This window comes from Oncorhynchus kisutch, linkage group LG17 (assembly GCF_002021735.2).
Source record: "Oncorhynchus kisutch isolate 150728-3 linkage group LG17, Okis_V2, whole genome shotgun sequence".
In the NCBI taxonomy this organism is placed as follows: domain Eukaryota; kingdom Metazoa; phylum Chordata; class Actinopteri; order Salmoniformes; family Salmonidae; genus Oncorhynchus; species Oncorhynchus kisutch.
In genome coordinates this window covers 20,095,384-20,112,024 of record NC_034190.2, presented here as the reverse complement: position 1 = coordinate 20,112,024, position 16,641 = coordinate 20,095,384, and the positions used below count along the sequence as shown (strand labels likewise).

Genomic DNA, 16,641 nt, shown 5'->3' with positions numbered 1-16,641 from the left:
ACATTACTCTACATTGCATTACTATATATTTCCCATTGAGTGTGTTGAATCAACTGGTTGAATTAACGTTGTTTCCACGTAATTTCAATGACATTAAATTGAACCAACGTGGAATAGACGTTGAATTGACATCTGTTTCCAGTGGGAACGCTCTCCACGTTCTGAGTGCAATTACGCACTACATGTCCCAGAGACCATAGCGCAGCTGCTTGCCCGATCTGTCACTCCTACTCAACATTTTACCGGAGAAAAGGAGTGGGTCTGGGTGCATAGTCAGAATAGCAACGTACTACGTCTGGGAATATTCGTGCACGGTAGAGAACGCGCCTCGCAGCTCCTCAGTTTTGAATACAATTTGTTTTGAGGGTTTTCCCTAGACGTATTCATTTTATGTAAATTCTTTATTAAATGCGGGGTTTTCTGAGGTGGTGGAGCCGCACTGCACAAATCCAACGAGTTTCAATTCAACAGTAGCCTAACGACCGACTGCTATTCATGGATGGTCTTCTAAGGTAAGTGGTCTCCAGACTCCTTCATCATCGAATGTAGAAAGTTGCGTCTTCATGTCGACGGGTCCGTTTATTTCGAATGGTATTGAGGTGTGGGTTTGGGGTTTGTTATAGGCAAATTTTCCCGAAACTTCATTGATATGTCTTAAAAAAAAAAATTATGCCGCAGCACCGCCATGCGAGGAAGGCGGGCGTCGAACCGTCGCTTTGAGGAATGGACCAAATTTTGGGGGGAATATTGATTAGGAAGATAGTAGCCGTGGTTCTCAACGTCACAGTTGAAAAATTCGACTAGGGTGATAGGGCACATGGGTTGCAGGGAGACCGCTATCGGATAATAGGTGTATGCTGCTTCAACTAGTTGGAGCGCTGAATCAAAGTTTCTGCATAGTTAGGCAATTTAATATATTGTAATGCAGCAGTTCCAATGTGGGGGATCAATTCAAAGTTGAATGCTGTGCATCTCGCTTGCTGCCCTGCGTTTGCCATGAGGTCTCAGTTTTTACTGAGAACTATATTCATTCCTTCCTATTTCATATTGTAGGCTTTTCAAAAAGCCACACATGTATTATGGATAAGAAGACAGACTTGGCATGGTATTACTATAAAGAAGCTTTTACACTTTTAAGACAAATGTAGAGATTAGAGCATTGGCCTCTTGCAAAGATTTTGTTTGTCTATTCTCTTCAAGCACAACCGTTTTTTAAAGTTTTATAGTCAATTAAATTAATATTATCTATTATTTGGCACTCAATTTTTATAACAGTGACATTACTCTAGTGTTGAGATGCAAATGCACTTCCTGAATGGGTACATATATAAACTGGGTATATAGTCACACCGCAAGACCAGCAGCAGGTGACAGTAGGTGTTTTACATTCTACTTAGTACCCTGATGGTATATTGAGATGCCCAGTGTTATTGACACCAACAGGCGTTTAGAGGTTTCTTCCTACCACTGGCATGGCAGGCTGGCACTTACTGTACCCCTGTGCCAAGAGAAACACCCTCCCTCGGTCTGTGTGGACGTCCTCTGTGTGTGTTGTCTGTGTGTGTGTGTGTGTGTGTAGTCTGTCTACGGGGATTAAAAAGAACTCAGGCTTCAAACTTTCCCAGATTCTCTGGCCAGTTTGGCAGTATGCAGTGCAGACAACCACTACTACTGTAACATAACAATCATCACATTATTTTGACCACATGTTGGACGCTTCCCTCAGGAAGACGGTTACTCTCTGCTGTACTATATACCACAGTGAGTTTATTGACTGATAGTTACTGTTAATCTAAAAGTCTTGATATAAACAAGCCTTTGTCATTCAAATGATTGATTTAATAAGACGACAGCGTTAACAGCTGCGTTCGTTAATGCTAGTTTATTACACCTTCCTGTCAAAGATGTGGTTTGAATCAGTTTCGAGTTTTATTAGTCGTATGTACAGAATACACATGGTATACATTGTCCAACGAAATGCTTACAGCTCAACATCCTAGTTTTTCACTGATAGTAATATAATAGTGATTGTGTTTGACAACATAGTTTGAAGCAGACAACAGTGCGTGCGGGACATATCTGTCATAACTGTAACCCCTACATTAGTGGTGTACTATGTCAGGTCAAAACGAGCTGTAGGGAAACTGGCAGCTGTTGGTGGAGGGGACTTGAAGTGCACTTCTTCAGCACACACAACTACGTTCTTCTAAAACACGGGGAACCAACACAACTACGTCCTTCTAAAACACGGGGAACCAACACACCTACGTTCTTCTAAAACACGGGGAACCAACACAACTACGTTCTTCTAAAACACGGGGAACCAACACAACTACGTTCTTCTAAAACACGGGGAACCAATACAACTACGTCCTTCTAAAACACGGGGAACCAACACAACTACGTTCTTCTAAAACACGGGGAACCAACACAACTACGTCCTTCTAAAACACGGGGAACCAACACAACTACGTTCTTCTAAAACACGGGGAACCAACACAACTACGTTCTTCTAAAACACGGGGAACCAATACAACTACGTCCTTCTAAAACACGGGGAACCAACACAACTACGTTCTTCTAAAACACGGGGAACCAATACAACTACGTCCTTCTAAAACACGGGGAACCAACACAACTACGTTCTTCTAAAACACGGGGAACCAACACAACTACGTTCTTCTAAAACACGGGGAACCAACACAACTACGTTCTTCTAAAACACGGGGAACCAACACAACTACGTTCTTCTAAAACACGGGGAACCAACACAACTACGTTCTTCTAAAACACGGGGAACCAACACAACTACGTTCTTCTAAAACACGGGGAACCAATACAACTACGTCCTTCTAAAACACGGGGAACCAACACAACTACGTTCTTCTAAAACACGGGGAACCAACACAACTACGTCCTTCTAAAACACGGGGAACCAACACAACTACGTTCTTCTAAAACACGGGGAACCAACACAACTACGTTCTTCTAAAACACGGGGAACCAATACAACTACGTCCTTCTAAAACACGGGGAACCAACACAACTACGTTCTTCTAAAACACGGGGAACCAACACAACTACGTCCTTCTAAAACACGGGGAACCAACACAACTACGTCCTTCTAAAACACGGGGAACCAACACAACTACGTCCTTCTAAAACACGGGGAACCAACACAACTACGTTCTTCTAAAACACGGGGAACCAACACAACTACGTCCTTCTAAAACACGGGGAACCAACACAACTACGTTCTTCTAAAACACGGGGAACCAACACAACTACGTTCTTCTAAAACACGGGGAACCAACACAACTACGTTCTTCTAAAACACGGGGAACCAACACAACTACGTCCTTCTAAAACACGGGGAACCAACACAACTACGTTCTTCTAAAACACGGGGAACCAACACAACTACGTCCTTCTAAAACACGGGGAACCAACACAACTACGTTCTTCTAAAACACGGGGAACCAACACAACTACGTTCTTCTAAAACACGGGGAACCAACACAACTACGTTCTTCTAAAACACGGGGAACCAACACAACTACGTCCTTCTAAAACACGGGGAACCAACACAACTACGTTCTTCTAAAACACGGGGAACCAACACAACTACGTCCTTCTAAAACACGGGGAACCAACACAACTACGTTATACTAAAACACGGGGAACCAACACAACTACGTTCTTCTAAAACACGGGGAACCAATACAACTACGTCCTTCTAAAACACGGGGAACCAACACAACTACGTTCTTCTAAAACACGGGGAACCAACACAACTACGTCCTTCTAAAACACGGGGAACCAACACAACTACGTTCTTCTAAAACACGGGGAACCAACACAACTACGTTCTTCTAAAACACGGGGAACCAATACAACTACGTCCTTCTAAAACACGGGGAACCAACACAACTACGTTCTTCTAAAACACGGGGAACCAATACAACTACGTCCTTCTAAAACACGGGGAACCAACACAACTACGTTCTTCTAAAACACGGGGAACCAATACAACTACGTCCTTCTAAAACACGGGGAACCAACACAACTACGTTCTTCTAAAACACGGGGAACCAACACAACTACGTTCTTCTAAAACACGGGGAACCAACACAACTACGTTCTTCTAAAACACGGGGAACCAACACAACTACGTTCTTCTAAAACACGGGGAACCAACACAACTACGTTCTTCTAAAACACGGGGAACCAACACAACTACGTTCTTCTAAAACATGGGGAACTTTGAGGACTTTGGAGAGATGGAAGCTTTTTGTTCACACCTTCAGAGTGACAGGAGCACACTTCCGTTGTCCAAGTGTTTCTACAGCTGGGATTAGAGACAATGTGTGAAGTTGTCTGCACTTCACCCACTGGGCTTCTCAACCTTGATTATACTGATAGCTAGTGATAGGGATGCCATAAACATATAGCATGATTATTGTCTGATTTATTTAAATAGGCTTTACTGATCTAGGCTAATGTATATCTATCTCACACATGCTTGATTATCCACTTCAGAAAGCTTGAAAAGTGTTTGTTACCATCATTCGGATGTAAACAGTGAGGTGTCTGGTTCTCCACTCTCACACTCTGAGAGGCAATTACTTCAACATGCTCCATTTGACACCTTTGAACATTCAACTGGTTTACCTCGGGCTGAGAGTGAAATTGTGAAAATTGCTACGGGCCCCTGGTTATAAGTGTTTGTGTGTCTGTGCATGCATGCGTCAGTGTGTGTGTGTGTGTGTGTGTGTGTGTGTGTGTGTGTGTGTGTGTGTGTTGGGATGCTAATGGTTTAGCCAGGTTTGTTCTGTTAACCACAGGGATCTGTGTGTGTGTGTGTGTTGGGATGCTAATGGTTTAGCCAGGTTTGTTCTGTTAACCACAGGGATCTGTGTGTGTGTATGTGTTGGGATGCTAATGGTTTAGCCAGGTTTGTTCTGTTAACCACAGGGATCTGTGTGTGTGTATGTGTTGGGATGCTAATGGTTTAGCCAGGTTTGTTCTGTTAACCACAGGGATCTGTGTGTGTATGTGTTGGGATGCTAATGGTTTAGCCAGGTTTGTTCTGTTAACCACAGGGATCTGTGTGTGTGTATGTGTTGGGATGCTAATGGTTTAGCCAGGTTTGTTCTGTTAACCACAGGGATCTGTGTGTGTATGTGTTGGGATGCTAATGGTTTAGCCAGGTTTGTTCTGTTAACCACAGGGATCTGTGTGTGTATGTGTTGGGATGCTAATGGTTTAGCCAGGTTTGTTCTGTTAACCACAGGGATCTGTGTGTGTGTATGTGTTGGGATGCTAATGGTTTAGCCAGGTTTGTTCTGTTAACCACAGGGATCTGTGTGTGTGTATGTGTTGGGATACTAATGGTTTAGCCAGGTTTGTTCTGTTTAACCACAGGGATCTGTGTGTGTGTATGTGTTGGGATGCTAATGGTTTAGCCAGGTTTGTTCTGTTAACCACAGGGATCTGTGTGTGTGTGTGTGTGTGTTGGGATGCTAATGGTTTAGCCAGGTTTGTTCTGTTAACCACAGGGATCTGTGTGTGTGTATGTGTTGGGATGCTAATGGTTTAGCCAGGTTTGTTCTGTTAACCACAGGGATCTGTGTGTGTGTATGTGTTGGGATGCTAATGGTTTAGCCAGGTTTGTTCTGTTAACCACAGGGATCTGTGTGTGTGTATGTGTTGGGATGCTAATGGTTTAGCCAGGTTTGTTCTGTTAACCACAGGGATCTGTGTGTGTGTGTGTGTTGGGATGCTAATGGTTTAGCCAGGTTTGTTCTGTTAACCACAGGGATCTGTGTGTGTGTATGTGTTGGGATGCTAATGGTTTAGCCAGGTTTGTTCTGTTAACCACAGGGATCTGTGTGTGTGTATGTGTTGGGATGCTAATGGTTTAGCCAGGTTTGTTCTGTTAACCACAGGGATCTGTGTGTGTGTTGGGATGCTAATGGTTTAGCCAGGTTTGTTCTGTTAACCACAGGGATCTGTGTGTGTGTATGTGTTGGGATGCTAATGGTTTAGCCAGGTTTGTTCTGTTAACCACAGGGATGTTTATATGAGATGTAGATTCTGATCACACAGGCTCAATAAAGTAGACTAGGAAACAGGAAGTACTCTTGAGCCACATCAGAGCCATTCCTCTCCCTCAGCCACAGTCACACTGTCAGCAAGCCTCTGTCAGCAGGGTGTTTGACAACTGTGGTTATAGTGAAAAGGGCTTTGTTGGTACTAAAACTTTCACTTTGTGCTTCTCCTCACCTACTCTAATTTCCAGGCTTCAAAATCCTCTCTATCTTCAGAGAACTCTCATTCCTTTCCCCCCTGCAAGCCTAAATGATTGAATTTAGTTTAGGCTACAAAACCATTTCCATTATTCTTAATTTCTCCAATAGCAATGGAATTAACAATTCACTCACCAGAAACTGTAAATGCTTTCTTATTATAGTCTAGTACTGTCTGTGTGTTTCACCTGAAACTTGTACACCTTTTATGAAGATGTCATGGCAGAAACGGGGGGGATAGCGAGATGTATCGAAGCCAAGGACAGACATATTAAGAGAGGGATGAAAAATGAAGATAAATACAGAGAAAAAGAATGAGAGAGAGTAAATGCTAATAAAAGGAAGGTATTGATCTCTCCTCGTCAGACCATTGTTGGTGATCTTTAGATTCTCTTTACTGCTATTGACCCTGGTCAAATTGATTTTTTATTTGGACATGAACATTGTTAGAGCACTTGTTGCCATGGCCTTCAGAGCCTGTTAGTAGAGGCAATGATTGGAACAAGAACAACTGAAGAGACACAATTTTCAACAGACAGGTACATTTCTCAAAGGTCATTCCATTACATTGACATTCCTGGTGGTGGGAAAATGTGTTGATGCACTTTAATATCCACTAATACGAATTGATGCTGGAAAAACTCAATAACACCAAATTCACCCAGGATCTGAACCTAACTGTACTATTCATTACCTAATCAGATAAGGAAATGTCCTGGCCGTAATATTCAAAACAGGGAATCCACCTATCTGGCTGCATTGCAGAATAGCCATCGATCTGAATAATGATTTATAATAGAGGGTGACCCACTGAACAAGACAAACAGCTTCCAGCTTCCATGTTACTGTGTGATTCAAATCTGCAAAACCTTATGATTGATGTGGTTATCCTGTCCGTGTTTACCCTGCTCCAACTTCACTCATTAGATCAGGTTTTGTTTTGCTGTGGTTGTTTGGTTTCCTATTAAATCACAGTAGATTATGACAGGGAGTAAGTCAGTGCGTCATGAGAAAGTGTCATTTTTCTGGTTCTGATGATTCATTGGGATGTCATGACATGTCTGCAATAGTCTCCTGGGATGAGTTTCAAATGGCATCTTATTCCGTATATAGTGCACTACTTTTGACCAGGCCCCTAGTATATTATTAGGGAATAGGGTGCCATTTGGAATTTAGCTCTGTGCAACACTTTGAAAACATCAGTGAGGGTAGTGTGGCGTGGGTAAAGGCCACAGCAGGGTACAGGGAAGTGAACACCAGGTAACATAGAAGGCTAGCTACACCCTTTTCCTCAACAATTTAGGTGTGCACTTTAAAAGCCAATTGAAGCAATACACAGAGACATATTATAGACATCTGGTTGTCAGGTAGGCAACGCCTTTAAAACATGTCACTCTTGGACTGTCATTGTATTCCAGTCTTTGGAATGTTGGATCACCATTGTCTGAATTCCTTCTCTCAGGTTTAGCACCTACACTACCTAGCCAAATGTATGTGGACACGCATTCAAATAACTGGGTTCGGCTTAGAGGTCGACCGATTATGATTTTTCAACGCCGATACCGATTATTGGAGGACCAAAAAAGCAGATACCGATTAATTGGGCCGATTTTTATTTATTTATTTGTAATAATGACAATTACAACAATACTGAATGAACACTTATTTTAACTTAATATAATACATCAATAAAATCAATTTAGCCTCAAATAAATAATGAAACATGTTCAATTTGGTTTAAATAATGTAAAAACAAAGTGTTGGAGAAGAAAGTAAAAGTGCAATATGTGCCATGTAAGAAAGCTAACGTTTAAGTTCCTTGCTCAGAACATGAGAACATGTTCCCAGGTAAGAAGTTTTAGGTTGTATTTATTATAGGAATTATAGGACTATTTCTCTCTATACCATTTGTATTTCATTAACCTTTGACTATTGGCTGTTCTTATAGGCACTTTAGTATTGTAAGGTTGCAAGATTGGATCCCCCGAGCTGACAAGGTGAAAATCTGTCGTTCTGCCCCTGAACGAGGCAGTTAACCCACCATTCCTAGGCCGTCATTGAAAATAAGAATGTGTTCTTAACTGACTAGCCTAGTTAAATAAAGGTGTAAATTAAAACAAAAAAATCTGCCAAATCGGTGTCCAAAAATGCCAATTTCCGATTGTTATGAAAACTTGAAATTGGCCCTAATTAATCAGCCATTCCGATTAATCGGTCGACCTCTAGTTCGGCTATTTCACCTGTTGCTGACAGGCGTTTAAAATCGAGCACACAGCTATGCAATCTCCAGAAACAAACATTTGCAGTAGAATGGCCTTACTGAAGAGCTCAGTTACTTTCAACGGGGCACTGTCATAGGATTCCACCTTCTCCAACAAGTCAGTTCGTCTAGATCTACTCGTCAACTGTAATTGCTGTTATTGTGAAGTGGAAACTTCTTCGAGTAACAACAGCTCAGCTGCGAAGTGGTAGGCCACACAAGCTCACAGAACGGGACCGCCGAGTGCTGTAGAGGTTAAAGATCGTCTGTCCGCTGTTGCAACACTCACTACAGAGTTCCAAACTGCCTCTGGAAGGAACGTCAGCACAAGAACTGTTCGTTGGGAGCGTCATTAAATGAGTTTCCATGGCCGAGCAGCCGCATACAAGACTAAGATCACCATGCGCAATACCAAGCGTTGGCTGGAGTGGTGTAAAGCTCACCGCCATTGTACTCTGGAGCAGTGGAAATGCATTCTCTAGAGTGATGAATCACTCTTCACCATCTAGCAGTCAGAAGGACAAATCTGGGTTTGGCGGATGCCAGGAGAACGTTACCTTCCTGACTCCATAGCGCCAACTGTAAAGTTTGGAGGAGGAATAATGGTCCGGGGCTGTTTTTCATGGTTTGGGCTAGGCCCCTTAGTTCCAAATCTTAACTCTACAGCATACAATGACATTCTAGACAAGTCTGTGCTTCGAACTTTGTGGCAACAGATTGGGGAAGGCCCTTTCCTGTTTTAGCATGACAATGCACAATGGTCCATACAGAAATGGTTTGTTGAGATCGGTGTGGAAGAACTTGACTGGCCTGCACAGAGCCTTGACCTCAACCCCATCGAACACCTTTGGGATGAATTGGAACACCGACTGCGAGCCAGGCCTAATCGCCCAACATCAGTGTCCAACCCCACTAATACTCTTGTGCCTGAATGGAAGCAAGTCCCCGCAGGAATGTTCCAACATCTAGTGGAAAGCCTTCCCAGAAGAGTGGAGGCTGTTATAGCAGCAAATGGGATACCAACTTCATATTAATGGCCATCATTTTGGAATGAGATGTTCGACGAGCAGGTGTCCACATACCTTTCCATGTAGTGTACGATAACTACTGCCAGACGTGTTTGTCCAGACTCCAGACACAGTTCACATCATGGCGTGTCTGATCTTGCCTGTCCAACACACACTGTTATCAACCGGGGGGCCCTTAGCAATTTTCTCAGGATAATACGGAGGAGGGAGATTAAGGCTTGTGTCTGATAGTTGTCCTGTTGTTGGGAAGCCTGCGTTGCGTCTCTGCTGCTGCACTGCTCAGGTAGACATTTCCCAAGTATCGCCTGGCGACTGGCCCTTTCAAAGTAGACACTGCCGATGTGATTAAATGGAAGTGCCATAGCGGTGATGGGAAATCAGAAGTCTCCCTCAGGATTGTGGATAATTTGACACTTATCATGCGTTCCCCTACTGTCATTAGTACAGACCTGATGAGACTGGGGGAAACAAAGCTGTGTGCAACCAGTTAAAGGTCATTATTTTGCCCCATACGCACTGGGGGATGTGACGCTACCACTGGGGGGATGTGACGCTACCACTGGGGGATGTGACGCTACCACTGGGGGATGTGACGCTACCACTGGGGGGGGATGTGACGCTACCACTGGGGGGGATGTGACGCTACCACTGGGGGGATGTGACGCTACCACTGGGGGATGTGACGCTACCACTGGGGGGGGATGCGACACTACCACTGGGGGGGATGTGACACTACCACTGGGGGATGTGACGCTACCACTGGGGGGATGTGATGCTACCACTGGGCAATGTGACGCTACCACTGGGGGGGGATGTGACGCTACCACTGGGCAATGTGACGCTACCACTGGGGGGGATGTGACGCTACCACTGGGGGGGATGTGACACTACCACTGGGGGGCATGTGATGCTACCACTGGGGGATGTGATGCTACCACTGGGGGGGGGGGGATGTGACGCTACCACTGGGGGGATGTGACGCTACCACTGGGGGGATGTGACACTACCACTGAGGGGGATGTGACGCTACCACTGGGGGATGTGACGCTACCACTGGGGGATGTGACGCTACCACTGAGGGGATGTGACGCTACCACTGAGGGGATGTGACGCTACCACTGGGGGGGGGGTGACGCTACCACTGGGGGATGTGACGCTACCACTGGGGGGGATGTGACACTACCACTGGGGGGGTGACGCTACCACTGGGGGGGGATGTGACGCTACCACTGGGGGGGGGGATGTGACGCTCCCACTGGGGGGGATGTGACGCTACCACTGGGGGGGGATGTGCTGCTACCACTGGGGGGGATGTGACGCTACCACTGGGGGATGTGACGCTACCACTGGGGGGGATGTGACGCTACCACTGGGGGGATGTGACGCTACCACTGGGGGGGATGTGACGCTAACATAGAGTTACGTAGTTGACTCCAGCTTGAGGGTGGGCGTCAAGGATTGATTGGTCCTTTTGGAGATGACTTGCTGTGCTGTGACCTGAGGTGGCTGGGCTGGTTGTTGCTGTGGCTGCTGCCTGCAGTATGGAATCTGATAGGATAGAACAAGACAGAAGAGTACTGTGTGTGTGCGCAGAGTGTGTTGCTGCTGCTGTTTCTGTGTGATGTGACACAGACAGAGGGAAGAACCTCATCTCACACTCCACTGGATAACAACATTGCAGGGAGACTGGGAGAGAGAGACAAACCAACGCGCTCACACACACACACACACACACACTGAAGCTCTGCCACCGTCTGACTAGGTGGCCCTGTAAAAAATGGTGCAGTGTTAATACTTCCTGTAGAGGAAGGCATTATTAATGTGTTTTTAAATCAGGTCTCACAGAGTGTCAGTTTGTGTCTTATGGTCATGTGTTGATGAGAACAGGAGCTTCATTCAACAGCAACACACCACCCAACATCCCTGGAGGACTTGTAGGAAAAAAATAAGGAAGGGAAGCGCTGTTAAGGTACACAATAGTAGGTTCTGGTAGACAGAAGCTGTTAAGGTACACAATAGTAGGTTCTGGTAGACAGAAGCTGTTAAGGTACACAATAGTAGGTTCTGGTAGACAGAAGCTGTTAAGGTACACAATAGTAGGTTCTGGTAGACAGAAGCTGTTAAGGTACACAATAGTAGGTTCTGGTAGACAGAAGCTGCTAAGGTACACAATAGTAGGTTCTGGTAGACAGAAGCTGCTCTTTGGTAAAAGGGTAAATTGGCCATCAAAAAGAAAGGAGGACCAAGGCATTCATATATGAATGAAAATGCCTTTATTTGTATGGCATGTTCAATGGAAACAAAGTTTAAAAACTCTGAGGCGTTTCGGCTGCATGGCCTTCATCAGGGAGTACCCTGAAGACCTGTTGCATCGGACTCAACAACCAAAATACACACGATGATAAACACAAACAACCATTTGTCTGTTTGTATGTCAGGAGGAGAGAAATCAAGGGCCTATGGTCCCCGAGGAGCAATGGGCCTGTTAATAGGCTTGTCTATTGATAAGAGGGACTGGTCTTGTTTATAGCCTTTTCTCCCAGCTATATGATCTGAGAACTATGCAGATGGTCTATAGAAACATGTTCAGATGTTTCTCATGTTTCTGGTATGCAGCTGTAGTTTGTCTTACTGTATTTGTACATTAGATACATAGTGGGCGGAGTCAGATGTCTGATAACATGCGTTGCAGTGCAGGTTTGGCTTACTGTGTTGTTTTTTTCACTGATTGCAATCAGAGGAGAAATGTGATGACCTGTCAAGTGGCCTCGCATCGAACGGAAGGTGGAGGCTCCTGGCAGAGAGGGGGCATCATCCAGTCTGAGAAAGACCTTATCTACCTCCTCCCTCTCTTTACCTCCCCTCTTCACCTCCCCTCTTCTCTCCCCACTCTCCTTCTTTCTGGAAACTTCCCAATCAGCAGTATCTGGTGTCCTGTCTATCGGTAGTCTTGGGTGGGCGGAGGGACGGGGACATGGATATTTATCCTCCTAATTACCCACAGTGCACCACACCACATAGCTTTTGTACTTTTCACAATTAAGGGGGACCTCCCTCTTCCTCTTCCTAATGGGTGGCCTGGCTGGGAAACCGCTTTGTTATCTAGCTGGGGCATATTAATAGAAAACGTAGGAAAACAACATGTAACACAGGCCCTCTCTCAACCCCAGTCCCAGTTCAGTTAGGCAGTGCTATTCAGTGGACAGTGGACATGCGAGTACACATCTTTTTATAGTTGGACCTTAGAAGCACTCAGGCTCAATATCAAACACTAAATCAAGAAGCTCGATATCATTGATGAAAAATCAATGATATGATATGGGCAACAGTGTACCTCACCTGGTTGTCCAGGAATGATCTGATTTGAGGCGAGTCTGGTCTGGAGCAACAAACTGCCTGTATCAGAGTCATACAGTGCATTCGCAAATATTCAGACCCCTTGACCTTTTCCACATATTGTTACGGTACAGCCTTATTCTAACATGGATTAAATTGTTTTTTCCTCATCAATCTACACACAATACCACATAATGACACCGCAAAATAGGTTTTTAGACATTTCTGCAAATGTGTGTGTGTGTATAAAACGGATTCCATTTACATAAGCATTCAGACCCTTTACTCAGTACTTTGTTGAAGCACATTTAGCAGTGATTACAGCCTCAAGTCTTCTTGGGTATGACACTACAAGCTTGGCACACCTGTATTTGGGGAGTTTCTCCCATTCTTCTCTGCAGATCCTCTCAAGCTCTGTCAGGTTGGATGGGGAGCGTCGCTGCACAGCTATTTTCAGGTCTCTCCAGAGATGTTAGATCGGGTTCAAGTCCGGGCTCTGGCTGGGCCACTCAAGGACATTCAGAAACTTGTCCCCAAGTCACTCCTGTGTTGTCTTGGCAGTGTGCTTAGGGTCGTTGTCTTGTTGGCTAGTCTCTCAGTCCCTGCCGGTAAAAAACATCCCCACAGCATGATGCTGCCACCATAATGCTTCATCGTAGGGATGGTGCCAGGTTTCCATCAGACGTGACACTTGGCATTCAAGACAAAGAGTTCAATCTTGTTTCTCATGGTCAGAGTCCTTTAGGTTCCTTTTGGCAAACTCCAAGCAGGCTGTCATGTGCCTTTTACTGAAGAGTGGCTTCCGTTTGGCCACTCTACCATAAAGCCCTGATTGGGGGAGTGCTGCAGAGATAGTTGTCCTTCTGGAAGGTTCTCCCATCTCCACAGAGGAACTCTGGAGCTTTGTCAGAATGTCCATTGGGTTCTTGGCCACCTCCCTGACCAAGGCCCTTCTCTCCCGATTGCTCAGTTTGGCTGGGCGGCCAGTTCTAGGAAGAGTCTTGGCGATTCCTAACTTCTGTCATTTAAGAATTATTGAGGTCACTGTGTTCTTGGGGACCTTCAATGCTGCAGACATTTTTTGGTACCCTTCCCCAGATCTGTGCCTTGACACAATCCTGTCTCGGAGCTCTATGACAATTCCTTCGACCTCATGTCTTGGTATTTGCTCTGACATGCACTGTGAACTGTGGGACCTAGACAGGTGTGTGCCTTTCCAAATCTTGTCCAATCAATTGAATTTTCCACAGGTGGACTCCAATCAAGTTGTAGAAACATCTAAATTTTGAGTCTCATAGCAAAGGGTCTGAATACTTGTGTAAATAATGTATTTCTGTTTTTAATTTAATTAGCAAAAATGTCTAAAAACCTGTTTTCGCTTTGTTATTATGGGGTATTGTGTGTAGATTGAGGAAAACTATTAATTTAATACATTTTAGAATAAGATTGTAATGTAACCATGTGGAAAAAAGGTAAGGGGTCTGAATGCAATGTATTTAAAAAAGAATCTCTAACATATCTTTATGTTCTATTTAATGTGAGCAGAAACAGGAAGACTTGGAAGGGATCACCCCTGGGTCAACTGTCTGGTTACTGTATGTAGTGTTGTACGGTGTGTGAGAGAGAGCCTTCATATTAATAATTCATCTGGTAATACAGTAGTAATACAGAGCCCATTTCACCAGAGAGAGCGTTCATATATCTGTTTCCCTCAAAGTGCAGCAGTAACATGAGAAGGACAGCAAGGGATTATCCACCTCCCTCCCTTCACTGGGCAGATTGTTTACTGACGTTAGCCATCAAGGGAATTTACTCTCTTCTCCTCACTCTCCAAAGACATAGGGCTCATTGAGTAAATCTGTGGCTGGCCGTTTGCCAAAGAGGACAACGGGGAAGCATATTTACAGATTGTCCGCTTTGGCAAACAACCCAGCCACGGATTTACTCAATGAGCCCTATGTGTTTGTTTACTGACGTTCTCGTTCCTCTCCAATCTGCCACTCATAGAGGAGATGGCCATGGGAGGGGGGGTGTGACTTTTTGACTTTCTTTAATGATACATCCTCATTTCATTAAAACGTCACCCCACCCAACCCCCTTTAAAAAAAAACTAATATCCCCTGTACTGCATGCTCTCCTTGCCCTCTATCCCATGATACAAAACACCAGAAATCACAATAACCAAAACCTCACGACTTCTAGCCAACCCATCTTCCCCAGCTGGACAGAGCCCCCCTCCCCGCCCGACACACCATATCTCCTGAAACATCTCCACACTTTTTTATCATTCTATAGAACTCAAATTCTACCCTAAGGCGCACAGAGATCATACCGTTAAATAATAGTAAAGGGTCTGTTATCCCCCACCTTTGACCCTGTTCCTCCTTGTTAGCCAAATAGCCAACTTTGCCTGAGCAAACAGAAAACTCAACAACACACATTTGGCCATTTCCTTATTCTAATACCTGTATCCCATTATAAACATCCCAACAGTAAACTCCACCCTCAACATCTCACACAGACGTTCCAACAGAACGCACACAGAAAACACATGAGTCACAGATTCACCCATGACACAGAAAGTACACCCCTGTCTGAATCCCAGGTCGACTTGTGCCAACCAGCTGTTAGTGGCCAGGGCTCCATATAGAACCCTCCACTGGAGGTCCCCTGACCTCTTTGGTACTGAGAGTTTGTAGAGCCCCCTCCATCTAAAACCCACCATACTCTCCGCCCCACATACCCCCTGCCACTGATGTGCCTTCACTCCTGTTAGGCTCCTAATGTTCCTCACCTTAACGCAGAGGTTGTAGAGGGCTTTACCTCGCACCCCTTAAAACTCCCCCAGGCTCAGAGTGTTAAAATCTAACAAGTCCTCCAGACCCCCTTGCCAGTCTCCAGTCTCTGCCGTCACCTGCAGTGGTGGCCTCTCCCCCTTTGGCTGCTCAAACAGCCCCCTTACCGGCTCAGACAGTGCCTCCTGGACCTCCTCCAGGAATCTCTCCAGCAGCCTAAGATACGTTATTCCTGTTTGTTGTGCCAGGACTTCTGGGGTTTCCCTCCTCCACCAGCAGCCGGTGGTCACCCAGCCTTTGTAAACCCGCTGCCATCAGTTGCCTCTGCAGGGTGGCCAACTGAACCGATCTCAAAGGGATGGCTGGGTTGTGGAAGATAGGGCTCTGGGTGTGGGAGGAGCCTGTCTCCACACCCTCTTCTCATGTGGGCCTTAGCAGCTGTCAGGCCCTCCGCACTGCAGAGTAAAAATCAGAGAGACCTGCTGTACTCAGCCTCTTCAGCTTCATGAGGAACAGCTGCCGGTCCAACTCTAATCCGCCAGCTCTCCTCAGCAGCGTGCATGCTGGTTCCCTCCAGCCGACATCGGTATGGAACAGCAGTCTCTGCACCGCCTTTAGTCGGAATGCAGCCACCCTGCTCTCCAGTTCCACCAGGCCCTGTCCTCCTTCATGTACGGACATGTACAACACTGCCGCCCTCAGCCAGTGATGGTCTGACCAGAAAAAATCCACCTGCTTGCTTTGCAGGTCTGCGAGCAGACAGCCAGTTTATGGGTTGAGGACAGCCAGTTTATGCGACAGGGAAGATTCTTCCAGGTTGTTGAATATCAGCACCCTCCCTCTATATGACACTTGGGACAGGAGCCACCTCCACCTGGCCAGTCTTGACACCACTGCCTGTGACAGCCCCTCAC

General features: G+C 45.4%; 1 protein-coding gene across 4 annotated transcripts in view; it reads left to right on the top strand.

Annotated features, from left to right (window-relative positions):
- The first annotated feature begins 255 nt into the window (after positions 1–255).
- LOC109907287 (phosphoprotein associated with glycosphingolipid-enriched microdomains 1-like) overlaps positions 256–16,641 on the top strand; it is an 80,777-nt gene continuing 64,391 nt past the window's right edge. For 2 of the 4 annotated variants that reach the window (XM_031793169.1, XM_020505171.2), the window contains exon 1: positions 256–512. The gene's annotated coding sequence lies outside the window, so the exon portion shown is untranslated. The remainder of the gene's footprint in view (positions 513–16,641) is intronic. The other 2 variants (XM_020505172.2, XM_020505174.2) reach the window with 2 other exon arrangements.